A 19,663-nucleotide genomic window follows, 5' to 3' on the forward strand; every position below is an offset into this window, starting at 1 on the left:
GAGAAGAGATGCACATTACTAATGAGCAGAGAGCAAACAGGATTTTGAAGACCAAGATTTACAGATAAAAGCCAAGCTTGCCCCAGGGACTACTTGACTGTCAGTCCCTGGGCTTTGGAACCATAGACACGGGAATGGCCAAGGCTATCCCCTCCTTGGCAGCTCCCTAGCCTGGTCCTTCTCTGCTCCAGCACTTGGAGAGTCTTGGAGCTGTGCAGTAAGAAGGAATCTTTCCCAACAGTGGTCCCCTTGCCTCCTTTCCCCAAATGGTGACTGAGGCCCACATCTTGGTTCATTGGCTTAAATTCCCACAGCAGTCCCCCAGCAGAACTGGCTCTCCAATCTTGGTGTCCCGATCAAAGTCTGGGGCTCTTTTCTTTTTGAAACTCTCAGGCTGCCCCACCCTGTTCTGCTTATGGTTTAAAGATGAAGGAAAACATATCAGCAGCTCTTCTTGGGGAGGATGTCTGGGGCAACACCGCCCCGCTGCCTCACCAGTACAGCTGGGAAGCAGCCTAGAATAACAAGACACTCTGTGAGCAAGAGAGCTTCTAGGACAAGAAAGTGACTGCGGGGCAAGCTTAGGCTTGTCCAGCGTCCTTTGAGGTGGTCACCACAGAGTCAGTCTGTAGAGGAGTCAGCCTTCTGACTGGCAGGAATAGAAGGCGGATTGATTTACTTCAATGTGGAATGAGTGACTTCAAGGATGAAAGGTGTTTATTTAAGCAGCTGCTAAGGATGGGGGTACAGCTCAGGGGTAGAGCATTTGACTGCAGATCAAGAGGTCCCTGGTTCAAGTCTAGGTGTCCCCCATGCCATGCTCCTTTGGTTACCTATCCTTGGTGTTGGAACTCCACCTTGATTTCCTTGGAAAAAAGAACCCATGTCTGGTTGGGTCTACAAGGATTTGTTCAAACTGTCACCTCCTGTAATAGTTCCCTTCTATCCCCTTGGCCTACATGTTCCTGTGCATTTCCCCTTTTCAAAAGGGTCACCTCTCCAGAAGGAGAGAGAGGAGAGCAGTAGACTTCTCTTGAATACTGCCTGAGGAAGACTCAGGCAAACCTCTTAATTCAATTTCCCCTTGAGAGTGAGCCGGGCAAGAGATTTGCCAGTCCCTCCCACTGGAGAGAATGTGTGTGTGTGTGTGTGTGTGTGTGTGTGTGTGTGTGTGTGTGTTCCTTCAAAGTCTGCAGGCAAAGTTGGCAGAATTTGCTAGCAGGCTGGATATGAGATGTGGGAAGAATAGATGAGCTGTGGATAACTAAGTTTTAGTCTGAATAATTGGAAGGCTAGAGTCACAAGTAAATGAGAAGAGGACAGACTTGAAGAAGAGAAGGTTTTGGAAAGAAGATTGGTTTGGTTTTGGATTGAGATTTGAAATGTTTATGAAACATTCAAGGAGAAATACTGAGCGTGTACTGATACACGACACATTTGAATTCAGGAGGGAGGCGGGGCTGATGTCATAGACCCTTTTGTGCTGCTATAATAGAATACTGCAGACTCCATGAGTTATAGCAAACAGAAGCTTCTGTCTCTCAGTTCTGGAGGCTGGGAAGACCGGGATGAGGGGCTGCATCTGTTGAGGGTCTTGCAGCTGTGACCTAGGGGAAGGCAACACATGGAGGAAGGGCAAGGGGAGGCCTAGAGGGAGTAAAAGGGGGCAAAACTTCTCTTATAAGGCGAACACACTCTCATGATAATGGATTTAACAATAAGTTAAATAAGACTCTGCCCTCATGGCCTGGTCATCTCAGCAGACCCGACTGACCTGCCAATGCTCCCATTGGAGGTAAAGTTTCCAGCACATGTTTTTGGAGGACATTCATTCAAACCACATCAGCTGGGAACACAGGTGAGGCAGTTGTCAGCACAGAGAGGGTGTGTAAAACCACAGGCTGAGGCAATCATGAGAGGGATGAGAACCGTCCATGGTTAACAGATAGGGGAGACTATGAGGACCCCGCCATGGAGATGAGGGGGATAGGCAGTGCAGAGGGAGGAAAACCAGGCCCATCCTTGACATGAGGAAAGGGGCTTGAAGGTATTCTTGAAGAAAGAGTCAGCTTGTCCAAAGCTGCTTCAGGTCAAGTGTGTGAAAGTGACCTTGACCACTACGAGCGAGCGTCAGCAGCACAGAGGCCGTTGGCGACCAGGACAAGCAACTCCAGTGAAGCAGTGAGTGCAGCAACCTATCAGAGTGGGTTTCAGAGATGGGGAGGGGAATGGAGACTGAGCAGAGACAATTCTTTCAGAGGGTTTTTCTATAAAGGGAAGCAGAGAGGTGGGGTAGGGTGGAGAAGTTAGTTGTTGTTGGGAGAAAAGTGTTTTATACGATAATGGGACTGAGACAAGAGGAAGCGGGTAACAGGAACAGACCCAAACCAAAAAAGGTGAAGGTCTCCAGTAGACCTTTCTCCACGGTGGACCCTTGAATACCAACAAGCACATGAAAAGATGCTTGGCACCATTAGTGACCAGGAAACGTGCATTAAAACCACCATGATCTACATACCACCTGACATCTGGGAGGATGGCTATAATTTTTAAAAGTGGGGTAACAAGTGGAGGACAAGGACAAATAAGGGACCCTGGTACATTGCAGGTGGAAATAGAAAATGGTGCAGACTCTGTGGGAGACTGTTCCATGGTTCCTCAAAAAGTTAGACAGATTTACCATATAAGTCAGCAACTCCACTCCTAGGCATAGGTAGGTGTAAGAGTTGAAAATAGGCACTCGGACCCTTGATCGTGAATGTTCATAGCAGCAAAGCCAAAATGTGGAGATAGAGCCAATGTCCATCAATGGACAAACGAACCAACCATGGGATGTGCATTCAATAGGAAATTATTCAGCCATAAAAAGGAATGCAGTACTCAGACACGCCACTATATGCATAAAACTTGAAAGCATCGTGTTAAGGAAAAGAAACTAGACACCAAAGACCACAGATTGTATGATGCCTTTTATATAAAACAGCTGGAATAGGTAAATCCATGGAGGGAGAAAGAGATGAATGTGTCCAGGAGATGGGGGTGCATGGGGAGAATGGGAAGTGGTCACTCTGTGGATACAGGTGTCCTTCTGGGAGAATGAAAAAGTTTGAAACTTGAGGCGGCAGTTGCCCTCATTGTGAATGCAGCAAATGCCACTGAATTGTACACTTTGAAATGATTAATTGTATGTGATATGAATTTCATCTAAAAAATAAAAAAAAAGAGGGAGAGGTTACTGAAGAGATGGCTTTGATCAGGTGAGGACAGCTGGGACAGCTAGCCCCACGTGAAGGGTCCAACCTTGGCTAGGAGCACAGACAGTGCATTGGTGGCGACTGGAGGGAAGGCAGAGTTGTGGGCTGGGAAAGGAGTGGGTGGCCTGGTGGTGGTGGATGACAGCTCTTAAGTTGCTTATATTTTCTCAGTGAAGTTGGAAGAGAGTTGAAAATGAGGGAGAAGCTGTTGGAGGTTTGGGCAGAGAGGAGTAGGCTTGAAACATTCATCTAAGGGAGTAGGGAAGTCACTGGGCTAGAGGTAGACCAGCAGTCTGCCCCAGGAGCCCACTCAAGACTTGCTGGTCGAGGATTGGAAGTGACAACTCTTAGCAAAGTTGTGTTTTTCTCCAGCTGTATCCAGCTGGCTAGTGTAGGTGTGGAGCAGTAGAAAGATCAGTTAGCCAGGATTTGTTTACTGCTGGGCTCCTACAGTAAAAAGAGTATAAAGACAGAGAAGTGGTTATGATGAGCTGGAGGAAGAGGAGATGCAAACAGGAGCGGAGGGACTGTGACGAGGGGATGGAACCATAATTTAAAACAGAATGTCTTCATCAGATCCATGAAGAGCTTCTCGGTGTGCGGAGATCTCCATTTATTGATCTTTGCTGCGTTGTTGGGGTTGGGGTATCTTGAGTCTTTTGGTTGAATACACCCCAGCCTTGAGTACCCTCCTCTATTTCACCCTGGTACACCACGGGAAGTATCAGTGGTCAGAAGATCCACGATTGTCCATGTGTCCCGTGAGAGGGCAAGGAGGCTTAGATTCCATCTGGGCACTGGAGAACACGCAGCACTGTGTGCCGCTTTATTGGCTGGTGGTATTTGTACAGCTCCTGCTTTTTCATGATAACAAGTAATTCTGCAGTGGACATCCAAATACAAATTATTGACCAATCATCTCATTGTGTTCTTTGGAAAGATTTTTAGAAATGGAATTATGAAGTTAAAGTATATGCACATTTCTCTATTCATATCCCTTTAATGTCTTTCAGTGAAGCTTTAAAATATTCTAAGCACATTTTATATCTGTTTATTCCTAGAGACCCTGTATTTTTGTTATGATTTTAAGTGACATCTGTTCAAATACTTCATTCCTAACTCTTTTTAAGTTGATGGGTAGAAATATATTTGACCTTATTTTATATCTTACAATTTATTAAACTGAGTAAATCAAATTATTTGTAGGTTAATTTGTGTTTTCTATGTGGATCATCATAGTATCTCTGAATATTTCATATTTTGTCCCTTTCCTCTGTTCCATTTTTAATAGTTTCCCCCTCTAATTCACTAGTTCTGGCTTTCTATACAGTGATAGACTGAAATAATGTTCCCAGGCCTCCTTGTCTTGACTCCAGTTTTCCAGAGGATGCTTCTAGTGTAGGATGGATGATGGTTGCCGGGGTTTTCTTGCAGACTGATGCACTTTTTAAAGAGCATTTCTTTTGTTTTAACAAGAAGATTCTTAATATGTGGATTTCTTTAATTCCTTCCTTTTTCAATAAAAGAGGGTACTAATGCTAGGAAGACCAGTGAGGGAGAGTACCTGGAGAGCATCATGTGGCTGTGGATCAGCCCATCTCCTCCAGCAAGGACGATTAGTGCTAGAGCTCAGAGGAATGTGCATGCCTGAGTCTGTAGAACCAGACCCCAAAACAGGAACCGTGCACATCTGGCTGGTGCCACCTCAGTTAATTTACATTGACTCCAATACTTATAAATCTTTGCTAATTTTGCTACCTTTACTTCCACTCAATAAATATTCATTGCATACTAACTTTTCTACACATTGTTGTGTTCAGCATTGTAGAAAGGTGTAAAGAGAATGCATTTCTAGCTTTTCAATCCTGAACGCTTTTTTTTTTTTTGTACTAGGAATTGAAACCAAGGGTGCTTAACCACAGACCCACATCCTCATCCTTTTAAAACTTTTCATTTAGAGACAGGGTCTTGGTAGGTTGCTTATGGCCTCACTAAGTTGCTGAGGCTAGCTTGGAACTTGCACTCTACCTGCCTCAGTCTCCCAAGTTGCTGGGATTACAGGCATGCACAGCAGTGCCTGCTGAGCACTTTTTAATTATTGTGATAAGTGTAAGTAATTAAATTAAACCGCTGGGATGATGGGGAGAAGTGACCCTTGCTCTGATTGTCCTTTACAAACCTCTGGGTGTTCTGAGCCTTAGTCTCCTTTGCAGAGTTACAGAGTTATCACAGCTTTATCACCACCTCCGGCGTCCCTGTGGGCACATTTTTGAGATATATGTGGCCCTTTGATCTCAGTGGTGGCCTCAATGTTGGATGTTTGGCCAAGGGCAAGATTTACTTGCTAGGGCCTGTAGTGCTGAGCCTCTGGGCAGGGATTGGACCACAGAGGAGGATCTCTGGTCCATCTGGCTCCCACTGTGCTGACCTTCTGGTCTGAGGCCCACTGAGGCAACTGGGATTTGCTTCATAGGTTCCAGATGGGAGCTGGGCCTCTGGGGCCAAGTAATTGAAATATTTTGTTTGGTTTTTCCTCCATTCAGCTAAGATCTTGCCAGAAACTGAGAAGCAACTGAAGTGAGGAAAAAGAACAGAGGGGAGGAGCTGGGAACAAGTCCCCCAGTCCAGCTGTGGTGTAGGGACCAGCGGGGAAGACGGATGCTGAAAGGAAAGTGACCACAACACTCGGAGTGACCAAGAGATCTTTATTGTAGCAGTGCAACGGAGGAGAAGAGAGAGAGAGAGAGAGAGAGAGAGAGAGAGAGAGAGAGAGAGAGAGAGAGAGAGCGCAAGAGAGAGCAAAAGACAGAGGGGCCCGCCAGGAGGGAGTTTTTATAGCCCAAATCTAATGGGATCTCTGGGTTTGCCTTGTTGACACACAAGGGGGTTAAGTGTTCGGCCTTGAGAGGCGGCGGGTTGAGTTCAGCCTTGAGCAGGGGGGCGAAGAGTTCAGCCTTGAGCGGGGGCTTGGGCGTCTGGGCTTGAAGCAAACAGGTGATAAAGGACCAGATGGAGGGTTTGAGTGGCCAGGTCATCCTGCAGCTAACTTTGTTTGGCATGCCCTGCAGACAGCTTACTCAGCCTGTCCTGCAGCTAACAGATGCTGGGGCAGGTTTGATGTCTGTGGAGCTTACTGAAGAGAGGAAGGAAGGAGGGGAGGGGAGGGGGCAGCTCTTAGCAAAGACTTTTCAAGAAGATGCCTTCAAAGATGAGATGGGAAGATTATGCAGAGGCGGCATCTGGAGACAAAATGGGGAGTTGTGTTCGTGTGGAAGAAGAGGGCCAAAAGATGCTAATTAGCCGTGAGGCGAAATTCCCATATCATCAGAACTTTCTGAGAGTTCATTGAAATTTCAGTTCATAGGAAGTGTGTGGGTTGCAATGCAGGTGAAAAGGTATTTGTTAGACATTTCTGATGGGAGAAGGGGGCATAGCTCAGGGGTAGAGCATTTGATTGCAGAGCCAGAGGCCCCTGGTTCAAATGGAGGTTCCTACAAATGGCACACTCAGGTGGCCTCTACCTCTGGCCGAGTGGCAGGGCAGAGTGTAGTGGTGGGACTGAGTGGCAGAGGAAACTGCTCCTCTCCTGGAAGCTGGGAAGCAAGACAACAAGAGGAAGGGCTGGAGTCCCAATGTGTCCCACACCTTAGAGATTCCAACAGCCACAGGCAGAGACCACACCTTTAACACACCGTCTTCAAGAGACCAAACTAGAGCACCCAGTGCACCATCTTCTCCAGCAGAAGCCACTCCCTGCAGCTCCATACCAGCACTTTTGCCCCGACACCCTCCCTTTTCCCCCTCCTGGCCACCTGCTCTATAGGATCCTCAAAATAGGAGAGCTTCACTGGACTAATTCCCGCCCCCAGGAAGGGGACCAGCCTGTGGGGCTGAGGTGGCCCAGTGGATGAGCTACCAACTTGCTGGAGCAGAAACAGGCCAGAGTGAGGAGCACTTAGTCTGTTGAAGGGTCTCTGATTTGGCTTTGTTGGTAAAAACAGTGCATTGACTGCAAGATGTCCCCTGGAGGAGCCTGGGTGACACTAGTTATTTAAGTCATTTTTTTTCCCCCTGAGGTCCTAAGGCAAAAGCAGTTTTAGTCTCAGGAAGATGCATATGTCTGACTTGACCATAAGAAGTGAGAGCTGAAAGCCGGTGTGCAGTGAAGTCCATCTGAGCAGGGTGAAGAGGGAGCCAGGGCAGCTGGGGATGAGGCATTCTGGGGCGACTTAAGCGGCTCCATTAAGCTTCCAATCTCTGCAGTCTTATTGAAAGACTTCACAGATCGGGGACCAGGCTTCCGAGTAGAAGTTAGCAATGAAAACCCAGAGCCATCTTTGCTGACTAAAGCAGGACCAGCTGTCAGGCACCTGGAATGAAGCGGTCTACACTCACTGCCGCATGCTGCCCCTGCTCAAACGCAGCTTTCCCTGGAGGCTGAGCCCCAGGATCTGGCTGCCTGGTCCTTTTCCTTCACAGTCAGCCTGGCTTCCAGCCTACTAGCAGGTCCACTTCATTGCTCCATTTCTGTCTCCCTCTGGGCCCTTGGGGCAGGTCTTCTTATCCCTCAGGCACCTGGAGGGAGGGTGGATGGAGGAGCTAGAACTTTCCTTTGATTTCACAGTGGCTCTCTGATACCTTGGAAATAAGCTCACGGAGAACTTGGTGGGTGTGACCCTCTGCAGAGGGTACCCTCTGCAAGAGGTGGCGTGTGCTTGTGTTGCTGAAGGGGACCCAGGCAGTGCTGGCATTTAATCAAGATGATGGAGGAATCCTCAGGACTAGATGTGATCACCGGTCCCTAACTGTGACATACTAAGCTGGTGGATGTGGAAATCTGCAGCTGGCTGGAAATCCACACAAATGTGTTGTGGCAATTCATGTTTTTTGTTGTTGTTGTTGTTTTTTTTCCATCCTAGAGGACCAGAAGGATCTCTAGATGTGAGGGCTCTTTGGGGTCAGGCAGAGGCGAGGATAGCTCAGGTGAAAGCCCAGAGGTTGTCCAGTCTCCTTCATCCTAAGTAGCCTCTCCACAGATTCTCTCTTTTGCATTCGGGTGGGAAGTGGGTACCCCGATTAGGGAGTGTAAGTAGTCTTAATTGGAAAGAATAGATTTGTGAAATGGTTATCATTGTGGTTTTGGAGAGAAAATTCAGACATTGCAGATAGGTGAAGCCTAAACCTGGTGACCATGCTGATACTGCCCGGGGGCCCCTTCACTCCCCACCAACCAGACCCCTCTTCTTGATAGCATCCTGCTAGGTTCAGGAGTGCCGTTTCCCTGGCTCCATCACAGATGGGCAGGTGTGGAAAGGCAGGAAAGCAGACTTTCCTAGAGGATCTAGAAGTAATCAGAAAACTGGGATCTCTATGTAGCTGGACTGAGGTTTTGGACATCACTAACAGAGCTCCAGGACTCAGGCCTAAGGCCCCCACTTCTCCAGCAAGAGCTCATTGAAACCCCTGTTGACCAATGGCCTGAAATTAAATAGAAACTTTGAAAGATAAAGTTGAAGCAGTTTTCTAGGAAGCAACATGAAACAAAAAGACAAAGGCAAATGTAATAAAAGATATAAAAAAAAATAAAACCAGAGGTTGAAACCAGGATGTGTAAAAATCAACTAATGAGCCGGGCACGGTGGTACACATTGGTAATCCCAGCAACTCTGGAGGCTGAGGCAGGAGGATACCAAGTTCAAGACCAGCCTCAGCAACTTAGTGAGGTCTTCAGCAACTTAGTGAGACCCTGTCTCAAAATAAAAGAAATAAAAATAAAAGAAGCTGGGGATTGGTTCAGTCCTGGTACCAAAACAAATGAACAAACAAAAAACCAACTAATGAGATTTGCTGAAAGAGAAAATGGTGGGAGGACATTATACAAGGAAATTACCCAAAATGAAAGGATGGGGATTCCCATGAGAAAAGATCTCCAAGTACTCAGCACAATGAATAAAATGTGACCCACCCGACTATGTCACAGAGCACTTAAAGAAGCCCAGGACTAGAAGAAAGATCTTAACAATTTGAGGAGTAAAAGAATCTGGTGATACTCAAAGGATAGGGAATCACAATGGCACTTGACTTTTAAATAATATTAGACACTAGAGAACAAGAAATTTTTTTTTACAATATGAAATACTCTGGGCTGGGGATGTGGCTCAAGCGGTAGCGCGCTCGCCTGGCATGCGTGCGGCCCGAGTTTGATCCTCAGCACCACATACAAAGATGTTGTGTCTGCCGAGAACTAAAAAATAAATATTAAAAATTCTCTCTCTCTCTCTCCTCTCTTACTCTCTCTTTAAAAAAAAAAAAAGAAATACTCTGATTTATAATTAGAGATCTAAGCCCACTCAGACTCTATTCAGGTGATCATCGAGGCATTACCAGGAACAAGGTCTTACAAAATTTGTCTCTAACCCTAACCCTAACCCTAACCCCAACCCCAACCCCAACCCCTCTCACAGAAAGACATTGGAGGCCATCATCTGCCATAATAAGGAAGTACATTAAGAAACATCTGAGATTTAAGCCCTGGAAAGAGGGATTTCCACACAGGAGAGAAGAGGAAAGAAAGAAAGTCCTGGTAAGGGTAAAGGAAGCCCCAGGGCATTGATCAGATTCCACAGAGCAGCCAGAACAAAGCTGGGTGGCTACTAGCAAAGAAGAAGTAGAAATGTGAATTATCTGACACTTTCACAGCGTGGAATGTTTTTTTTTTTTTTTTAAAGAGAGAGAATTTTTAATATTTTATTTTTTAGTTCTCGGCGGACACAACATCTTTGTTGGTATGTGGTGCTGAGGATCGAACCCGGGCCACACGCATGCCAGGCGAGCGTGCTACCGCTTGAGCCACATCCCCAGCCCGGAATGTTGTTTTGAAGGGCATTTTATATAAGGTTGTGGGAAATCTTGGACATTTAAAGAAAACTAAGGATTTGAAAACATAAGGCTACCACTAACTTCAGAATAAATAAAACAGTTCTACCAGAATTCTTAGTTCTACTAAGCACTACATAAACACTATTAATAATCATAGTAATAAAACATGAGATAATCTAACCAAAAGTTGAGATATAAACACATTGGGAAAGTGAGAATGGAAGAAGGCAAATGAGTTGTAATCCTCATCTCTGGGAGTCAGTTAATGATATCAAAACCTGATAAACTAGTTTTATGAATACTTGCAGAGATAAACACTTTAGAAGAAATAGCCTAAAGTGGCTGCTTCTGGGTGGCAGAAGAAAAATACCAAGAACTGAGGGTTTTTTATTTTAAGCTTTAAAAACAATATTTGACTTTTAAAGATAATTGCACAAGATACTTTGAAAGAAAAAAATACATGTGACATTAAAAGCATCCATGTAGTGGGGATAGAGGTGACGTTCAGAGCAGAACTTTCTCCTGTGGCTCCAGAGTTTCCTGGCCCAAATCCAGAGACCCTGTGTGACCTCCTGCTGTGTTGTCTCTGTGATGCTTCTTGGAACTTTTCCTTGGTCCGAGTCAGACTGGGAAGTTCAACAACCGCCACCCTTAGGGTTAAATGCATAGATCCATAGACGGGAGAAATGTCTCCAGATGTAGGTTCTGCATGTGTCTCAAAAACGGTCAGCAGGATCCCTTCAACTTGAGGTGACACATGAGGAAATCAGACATGTCAATCCTAAAGCTCTGTCAGTGCTTCTCCCAGCTGCTGCCCTTACCACAGATGGAGGAGAAGTGGTGTGTGTGCCTGTGCTTGCAGGCACGAGAGCAGGGGCTAGGGTTTGAGGACCCTGGGGACCAGAGAAGGAGCTTTTTGAGGGGAGATTGTGCAGGAATTGGCTGATGGTCTTACCAATTCTAGAGATGAGTAGAAACTTCCGGTATGTTGTGGGAAAGCTTGGGCGCGTCAGTGAAGGCAAAGGGTGTTGATTAGACCCTCATAACAGCAAGGGTGTGCACGTCTGGCTCAGAGCACTGACCACAGATCAAGAGGGCTCCTGTTAAGTGTGAAGCTCCATGTGTTTCTTCACTCACAGGAGATATTGCTTACCTTCTACCCTACTTTTCAGTCTTCCATTGCAACTGTGATCCTCCCTAGACCTGGAAGCTACAGGTCAGCCCTTGCTCAACTGCGATGTGGATGGGTAACTGTCTCCCATCTCTCCCTGCACTCTGGAAGCCCCTCACATTCTATGTATCTGGCTCCCCTCCCCCTGCGTATCTCTGATTTCTCAACCCTATTGGATCCTCAGACAGAAGGCAGGGACTGTCATGCAGAATTGCTTGGGGCTTCCTAGGAATAGATAGCAACCCAAAGCTCTCTCCATCCCTCCTCCTCCCAACATTAGCAATTTGGTGCAGGAGACTGGGGGTCCCGCCTAGGGAGACAAGTCATGACATCCAGGTTCTCTATGCAGGGCAGAAATTTTCCTGCGATAAACTGCTTTCTTCCATGCCAGAAATGGCATAGTGGGAAAGATGAATCTCACTTCTCCATAAGGAGGGTGAGGCCACTGCCAGCTCACCACGGCAAAGGCCAAACACCTGGCTTGGATGCTGTGGTAGTCAACTTTTTGTTGCTGTGACCTCAAGGCCTGTCAAGAAAAACTTAGAAGATGGAAAGTTTATTTTGGCTCATTCTGCCACGTGACCAGCAAGAGCTTCATGAAAGAAGGTTCCGTGCAGAAGAAATTGCTAGTGAGTTTAAAGTAAAGAGACAGACTCTCATTACCTTTAACGCAGCTCCTAGACGGCTTCTCCTAGCTCCCACCTCCAGCCACCTAATGCGGTGGCGAGATTTACAGAAGAGACTATCGAGAGAGGGGGAGTACACCAGGGAGTGAGCTTTTATTGGGGAACCAAAAATTCCAGGGAAAATCCCATCTAATGAAGGTTAAGGGGAGCAGCAGCCCAAGGTCAGGGCCAACGAATGGGTCTTCAGATCGGTGGCCAGGCATGCCTCTGCACGGACAAGCCCTCGGACCTGGGAAAGGGTGGGGAATGCTTTTTAACATAGGCTGAGTTTAAGCGTCTCTCACCCATCACGTGCGAGGATGGCCTCCCACAGCTCATGGTTCCAGAGGTCCAGTCCATGGTTGGTCAGCTCCATGGCTGTGGGCCTGAGGTGAGGCAGAACAGCATGGTGGAAGGGCGAGGCAGAGGAGAGCTGGGGGGCAGGAGGCAGTGTGTGAGGAGAAGGGCCAGGGACAAAATGTAATGCCCAAGGCACTGCCTCAGTGACCTACTCTTCCAGCCATGCCCCACCTGCCTATAGTTACCATCCAGTAATCCATTCAAATCATTAATCCATCGAATGGACTAATCCACTAGTAAGGTAAACCTCTAAAATCGAATCACTTCACCTCTGAACATCCTGCATTGCCACGTGAGCTTTTCAGGGACATCTCATATCCAAACCAAGACAGTTGCTCTAGCAGGGAGAGAGGGATTCTGCAGTGTTGTTGCTTAAATGCCAACGATCAGAGCTCCAGCATTTGAACCACACCCTTCTGTCTTCACTGAAGGAGGACAGGCTGGGGACAGGCAAGAGAGTGTGGATAGTTTTGAAGATAGTTGGCCAACTTTTGGGCTAAACCAGAAAAACAATGGGAAGTGGGCCAAGGGATCTGCAGGCAGCTTCTCTTCTTTGGCTGGTGATCCCATTAAGGATATGCCTGGAAAACTATAGGATTGTGGGAAGGTATCTTGTAAATCAGGTTTGGCATCTTCTTGGAAGTCAGTACTGAGGATGACTATAATTTAATCTTGCAAAGCTGAGTATTAACACACAAATAAAAGGTATTAGCTAGGTGTCACTGGTATAACAGGGAGTATACCTCTGGGGTAGAGCATTTGACTGCAGTTCAAGAGGTCCCTGGTTCAAATCCAGGTGCCCCCTATTTACATGCAATTTTGATAGCTAACTTAGGTGGCCCAGCCTTGCTAAATTGCTCAGGATGGCTTTAGACTTACTATCCTCTTGCCTCAGCCTCCCAAGCCACTGGGATTCCATGCCCTTTCTTAAGATCACTAATATAAATAAGGTGGTGCCAAGTAGATGCTTTCAGTTGGACAACGGTATTCTAAGAATATAAAGAGTATTGTTCCACAAAATATAATGTGCCTAATTATTTATATTTGAACTGGGGGGAAAGCAATATCAAAAAGAATTATGATCATGGCTTTTGGAATCAAATACATAGGAAACACACAAGTTTTTTTTTTTAATTAAAGAGAGCTCTGTTGACAAAGGCATTAACAACCTAGACTAAAAGATACTCTCAGGGGGGCTGGGGCTATGGTTCCCTGGTAGAATGCTCGCCTAGTGCATGGGAGGCCCTGGGTTGGATCCTCAGCACCACAAATAAAGGTATTGTGTCCAACTATTCCTAAAAAGTAATTATATAAAAACAAGACACTCTCAGGTACCGAGACGATCTGAGAAGTAAAAAGACCTTTCTGGGTCTCTAATATTCCACAGATGGGAAGCAAGGCAAGGAGACTGCTCAGCCACCAAAACCACATATTCTACAATGACCTCTTCTGAAATTGCAAAAGAGGATAATGGAAAATGACAGATTCTTAGAGGGCAGGGCTGAGGGTTTTGTAGAACAATGAATTGGGAGCTACTCCCAGGTAGCAGAACCAAAGTCCAATCAAGGAAGGTCGCTGAACCATGAGGAGCTTGTGGTTCTGTGTCACTAAGCTTTGGGGTGGTTTGTTCTGTCACAGGATTGTGAAATGCAGGGAGACACCGAAATGGGCTTCTAGAAGGGAGCTCCAGCTGTAGCAAAAGGTGACAGAGGGACATTTGAATGTCTGTGAGCCAGTTTCTATGACCATTTTGTCCAATCTTCAAGTGTCAATGTTTTTAGCAGGAAGTCTGTTCCTGCACTTGTACTCTAGTTGGGATGGGTGAGGAACAGTAATCTGGCTTTTTAAAGTCAGAGACCTCTGGACCAAGGGAAGCCTTCCTGGGATTTAACGTAGTCACAAGGTCCTGACTTCATGGGGTGGGCCTCTGGGGCTTGGGGTAGAGGTGAGTCTATCTGCCTGTGAGTCTAACCGGGAGGGTAGGTGAGTCTGAATGGCCAGTTCCTGGCTGATCCTGCATTGGGTCTTTTGCTATGAGATTTTTTTTCAGATCTTCCGTTAGATACAGGACCTGTTTCCCTGCCCTTGGTTCAGGCTCAGGCCTGGGACTTGCTTTAACCGCTCAGCTGGTGGCGTGTGAAGTGGCTTCCTGACAGCCATGATTCCTACACCTACCTCCCCAGTACCCCCCAGCTAGTGAACAAAGGGAGAGGAAACTTCGGCTTACTGTAGAAATTCAGATTTGGGGGAGCAAAGTAGAAGAGAGCCTATCGGGCAGTTGAGTGTCCTCTGGGTGATGGAAGGTGAGCTCAGGGCCCGGGAAGGGGCCTCCCATCCGTGTGTGCTGCGTCTGTGGTTCTCCTAGTTGACTTTGAAGGAGCAAACAGCACACTATACAATCCTTGGATACCATGTAACACAGGTGGAAGATGCTCCCAAGAGACCCAATCAGGGGAGGGGGATGAGTTGTGGGCGAGGAGGAGGTGACCAGCTCTTGAGGTAGAGGACGGAGGGGGTGGTAGAGGCCATCGGAAGGCCTGGACTCCCTGCAGTAAAGCTCAGCACTGAAACATGCTCATTAAACAGCGGAAACGTCCACAGCCCAGTTGTCGTAGGGCAGGGGTACAGGTGGCCAGAGACCAAGGAAGACACTGGTAAATGAGACAGGAGATAGAAGGTTGATCACGAAATACTGGCAGGGAAGGTCCACTGGTGATGGGCTGGGCAGGTGCACCTCTGTTGCACCCAGTGCTTCTGGGGCTTCATTAGAAAGCAGCGTCTTCATCCCTCTTGATGCTCTGTCCAGAGGCAGTCACCAGGACCAGCCCTTTCCTCTCCATGGTGCTCTGATCTCACCAGTGCCTGCAGGGAAGGGGTTTTGTAGGTTGGGTTACAGAAGAACCATCAGCTGAGCGGGCCTTGTCCCACCATGACAGGCACTCCATGGTGCTGTGCATGAAAGTGTGTGTGCAAGAAAGCCGCTGCCTGCAAATAACACTCACCTGCCCTGATTTTCTGCAACTTGAGAGAAAACCATGTTCTTCAAGATGATATGTGTCTGGGCTCATTGTTTTCTTATCTTGACTAATCTTTGGGAACCTTGCCTTTCCTTAAGGATGACATAGCAACAGCAGTTTCTTTGAGAAAAGCATTTGACTGATCACAGTTGCCTGATTCAAATTCAGATCCTGCCTACCTACCCTCATTTTTGATCTCTGAACACAGTAGTAGAAAACAGTTTCCTTACCCCCTAGGGACCCCACATTCTGAATCTCTTGCAAGGAGGGATCACAGGGTGAGCAGGTGAGTTTGTTTCACCCTCCCAGAGTCCTGCGGAGGGACTTCCCCACAAAACCCTCAGACCTGATCTGGTCTCCTCTCACTTTTCTTGGGTGGGCATTTCTCTGTGTTGGTTTCCTTTTAAATTTTTATTTCTTTGATAGAGTGGAACCCTCTGGGCACATTTTAAAGACCTTCTGAGGTGCCAGCCTTGTGAAGAAGTGGCTGCCCCTTCCTTTCACGTTAACAATGCATTGTATTTTCTCTGTATGGCTTTAGAGACTGTGGATCTCTCTGACTCCTACTTCTATGGATTGAGTCCTGTTCTTCAGGTTTCTTCTGTCTGAACACTTAGAGATTCTGCAAATGAAGAAAATGAGGGGAGAAATAGGAGAGACAAAGGAGCAGTTTATCCCCTGCTCCAGAGCATTTGGTGCCAAAGGCCCTAGGTGTGGACTCCATTTAAGATTTGTCAGCAATCATATCTTTTGTTTGGCATAATTGTAACTACTGTCATTCCCCCTGCCCTCAGATCTATACCACGAAAAGGCACAAATTAAAATAAATAGCTCCAAAATGTAAGTCAGTATCACCCAGTGCACTTCTCAGAGCCACACATGATACCTATGTCCCTTTCCCAGAGGGTTTGGTTTAAGAGTTCTCAAGGGAGAACTAGAACTTTTGCACATGATCAGAGGTAGCCCTACCCTGAGTCTATTGAGCAGCCAGCTCTGAGTTCAGCAGCTCTATTGGCTTCTGAAGAAGGTTCCAGCTATAAACATCCATGATTTTAATGTCACTGCTTCACCTGGGCACTAGGGAGGGAAGGGTGCTGGTCATAGTAGAGGTCAGCAGTTATATAGGCAGTTACATAAGCAGGAAGGGTGTGGCTTAGCAGGAAGTATATGATGAAGTGAATATGTGACACTGTCAGGGACACATCTCAAGGTGAAGAATCCAGGGTGTGGCCATCCAGGTTTAAGGTGCTTATTATACAAACATAAGCAGCAGGGGGTATAGCTCAGGGGTAGAGCATTTGACTGCAGATCAAGAGGTCCCTGGTTCAAATCCAGGTGCCCCCTTGCAAGAATCTCTTTTAGATGCCAAAGAGGAAATTTCTAAATTAGTAAATAACAAGGCATCACATAATGGCCCATGTCATCCATATTGGTCCTTAACCCCAGCCATGTCCTAGTCATGAACCACAGTGTGTTCACCTGGTGCTCTGGGTTCTGCGCAGGCCACATCTATGTCCTCCTCTTCAGAAGGAGAGAGCAGAGGGAAGGCTGAGAGGCTCCTCCAGGGCATGGCTGGTCATCCTCCTCCAGTGTCACAGGCTCTTCTCCAAGGCAGTGATTATGAGGCTCCCTTATTGCATGGACATTCAACTTTCTGAGGTGTGTGGGGTTGAGGAGCCCAGCTTCCTCCTCAGGCAAATCCTCCTTCTCACCTCTCCAGGAAGCCCAGTCTGAGGCCTGGCAGGGGCTCCTTTCTCCCTGCTCCCTCAGGCCTCTGCTTAGGTTCCTGTCACATCTGGGGAAACATTTTGTTCCTAGGCTTTTCTCATATTTAGATTAAGACTCTTTGAGGAACATGGACAATGTCTTTCCTGTCTCTCTCACTTCAACATGGATGACAAGGTTTAGTACAATCATGGATGATTGTGTGCTGAGGGAATGAATAATGGAGTGAAATAATGAGCCCCCTCCTGAGGCCTTGGAGTATGGAGGAGGCTCTCCCTGGGCTGTGTGTGAGGTTCATTGAGGACCAGGACCAGAAGCTCTTGTCTGATCACTGTGTATGGACTTAGGGAAATGCTGGGGTCAGGTGTGCTTTCCAGGTGCACGGGTGGTTCCACCAGCTCAGACTGAGGTGGGAGAGGAGCTGAGGGGGAGTAGGTAAGGATGCAGATGTAAGAGAGGAGAACAGACTTCAGTGGAGAAAGCTGTCAGTTGTTAGAACATGCATAGAAAACTGCATTATAAATCACAGTAGCCTGGGTGTGCTGCCCTGGATAAAGAGGAGCTAATGAGAGGTTCCTCTTAAGTGGAGGTATAGCCCAGGGGTAAAGCATTTGACTATAGATCAAGAGGTTCCTGGTTCAAATCTCAGTTCTTCCTTATGTACCTACTATTTTGGTAGCTAAATTAACCAGTACTTAGGAGGGCGTGATGTTACGAGACCAACAACATCACACCCTCCATTAATTAATTGAGGGTTTTGGAAACCACTTTAAAGCCTCTCTCACAGCTATATAACCCTGATATCCATTTCATGCATAGGGCCTGCCTACATCCCCAACTCCACTACAATCAGCCAAGAGCTCAAAGGCTACTTTGACTTGAAATCTCCTGCCTCATGAGCACAGTGAACACACAGTAGGTCTCAGAAGCCACCTGGAGCACCCTTCCCACCACCCTGTCCTTCTCCTTCTCTTTTACTCCTGCACACCCCACCTTCATCCCATGCTCACAGGGAGAAATGGTGTTTGGTTTGGCCCAGAGCTGGCCACTGGGTAATGAGATGTGTTTCTGCATTCCTGGGTCCCTAACTGGCAGTCTAGGTTGGGAGACAGGGCTGAGACCATGCCAACAAGGACAAACACAGTCAGGAGGTGAAGACCTGAGGGAGGCTGTGGATGTCAGGAGGGTTACCTCAGTTACAGTCACTGATTGCTGAACATCATTTGCTGAGCAGGTGCCAGCAGTGTGCTGTGCTCAGGGTTCTGAGGATGAGTTGCACCTTGCCCACATCTGGCAGCAATAGGAAGACCTCCAAAGCTTCCTTGGGATGTCTGATTTTGATTCCAAGCAGATGGTTGCCGGGTGAATGACTCTGATCATCTCTGATAAGTTGACCAACTTCTGTAGTGTCTTATTTTATGAATCAGAACAATACTGCTAATGATAATATTGCTTTATTTTGTGTGTGTGTGTGTGTGTGTGTGTGTGTGTGTGTGTATTTAAAGCACTTGAAAACAATGCCAAATACGCCAACATAAATGTACCAGGTAAAAGAATTTTGCTGGTTTAAAAAAATAAAAACCAACCATCTGTGTCTTGTTCACTGAAAACACATCTACAACAAGGATACAGACATGTTAAAAATAAAAAGACAGATGCAGGTGCCATGCAGTGTAGCTTCATTAATACTATTCAAAATAGATTTTGAGGCAAAAAAGCTTTACTAAGTGCTATAGACTGAATCTGGAACATCCCTGAAAACCTCTCATTAAAGGCTTAGTCCTCAGAATGGTGCTGTTGGAAGCTGGTGGAAACTAAGAGGTGGGCCTAGTGAGAGGCTCTCCTTCAGTGGGGTATGTCCTTGAAGGGGATAGCCTGACCCCCGCCCCATCCTCTTCCCCTCTTTTGTTACGTCTCAGCCATGAGATAAATGATTTTCCTCTGCTATGCGTTCCTTGCTATGATATGCTGCCTGGCTATGGGTCCAAAGGCAAGAAGGCCAAGTGGCCAGAGATTGAAGCTACAAAACTATGAGCCCAAATAACTTTTTAAATAAAATTGGTGATCTTGGGCATTTATTGCAGTAATAGAAAGCTGACTAACACTTAGAAGAGAAAGAGTCTTTCTGTATTGTTAAAAAGGTCAACTCACCATAAAGAAACAGCAATTCTGATTTTGGTAAACCTAATTACAGCCCCAAAACACACTGAACAGAGGTAAATCAAACTAAAATGGAGAAATGGACAAATCTTCATTGGATCCCTTTTATGAGAAGTCTTAAAAACTGACTTGTGAAGTGATACCAAATATTTAGCCTCAGTATTAATAAACTTGACCTAATTGAAATGTAAAGACTCTTGCACTTAACTGCAAAATATGCATTTTTTCCAGTGCACATGAAGTATTGATAAAATAACTATACTGAACCATAAAGCAACTTAGAATATCCAGAGTATTAAAATCATAAAGATCATTTTCTGATCAAAATAAAATTAAACTGGGGCTGGGTATATAGCTCAGTTGGTAGAGTGCTTGCCTTGCATGCACAAGGCCCTGGGTTCAATCTCCAGCACCACAAAATAAATAAATAAA

General features: G+C 46.4%; 1 long non-coding RNA gene and 2 other non-coding genes across 3 annotated transcripts in view; all 3 read left to right on the top strand.

Annotated features, from left to right (window-relative positions):
• The window catches only part of LOC144375496 (uncharacterized), a 71,696-nt gene that overhangs the window by 12,889 nt on the left and 39,144 nt on the right, over positions 1 to 19,663 (top strand). The window lies entirely within an intron of this gene.
• Trnac-gca (transfer RNA cysteine (anticodon GCA)) lies at positions 741 to 812 on the top strand. The gene has a single exon. It is a non-coding gene; the product is annotated as a tRNA-Cys (tRNA).
• Trnac-gca (transfer RNA cysteine (anticodon GCA)) lies at positions 16,619 to 16,690 on the top strand. The gene has a single exon. It is a non-coding gene; the product is annotated as a tRNA-Cys (tRNA).

The sequence above is a fragment of the Ictidomys tridecemlineatus genome, chromosome 2, assembly GCF_052094955.1.
Source record: "Ictidomys tridecemlineatus isolate mIctTri1 chromosome 2, mIctTri1.hap1, whole genome shotgun sequence".
Classification (NCBI taxonomy): Eukaryota; Metazoa; Chordata; class Mammalia; order Rodentia; family Sciuridae; genus Ictidomys; species Ictidomys tridecemlineatus.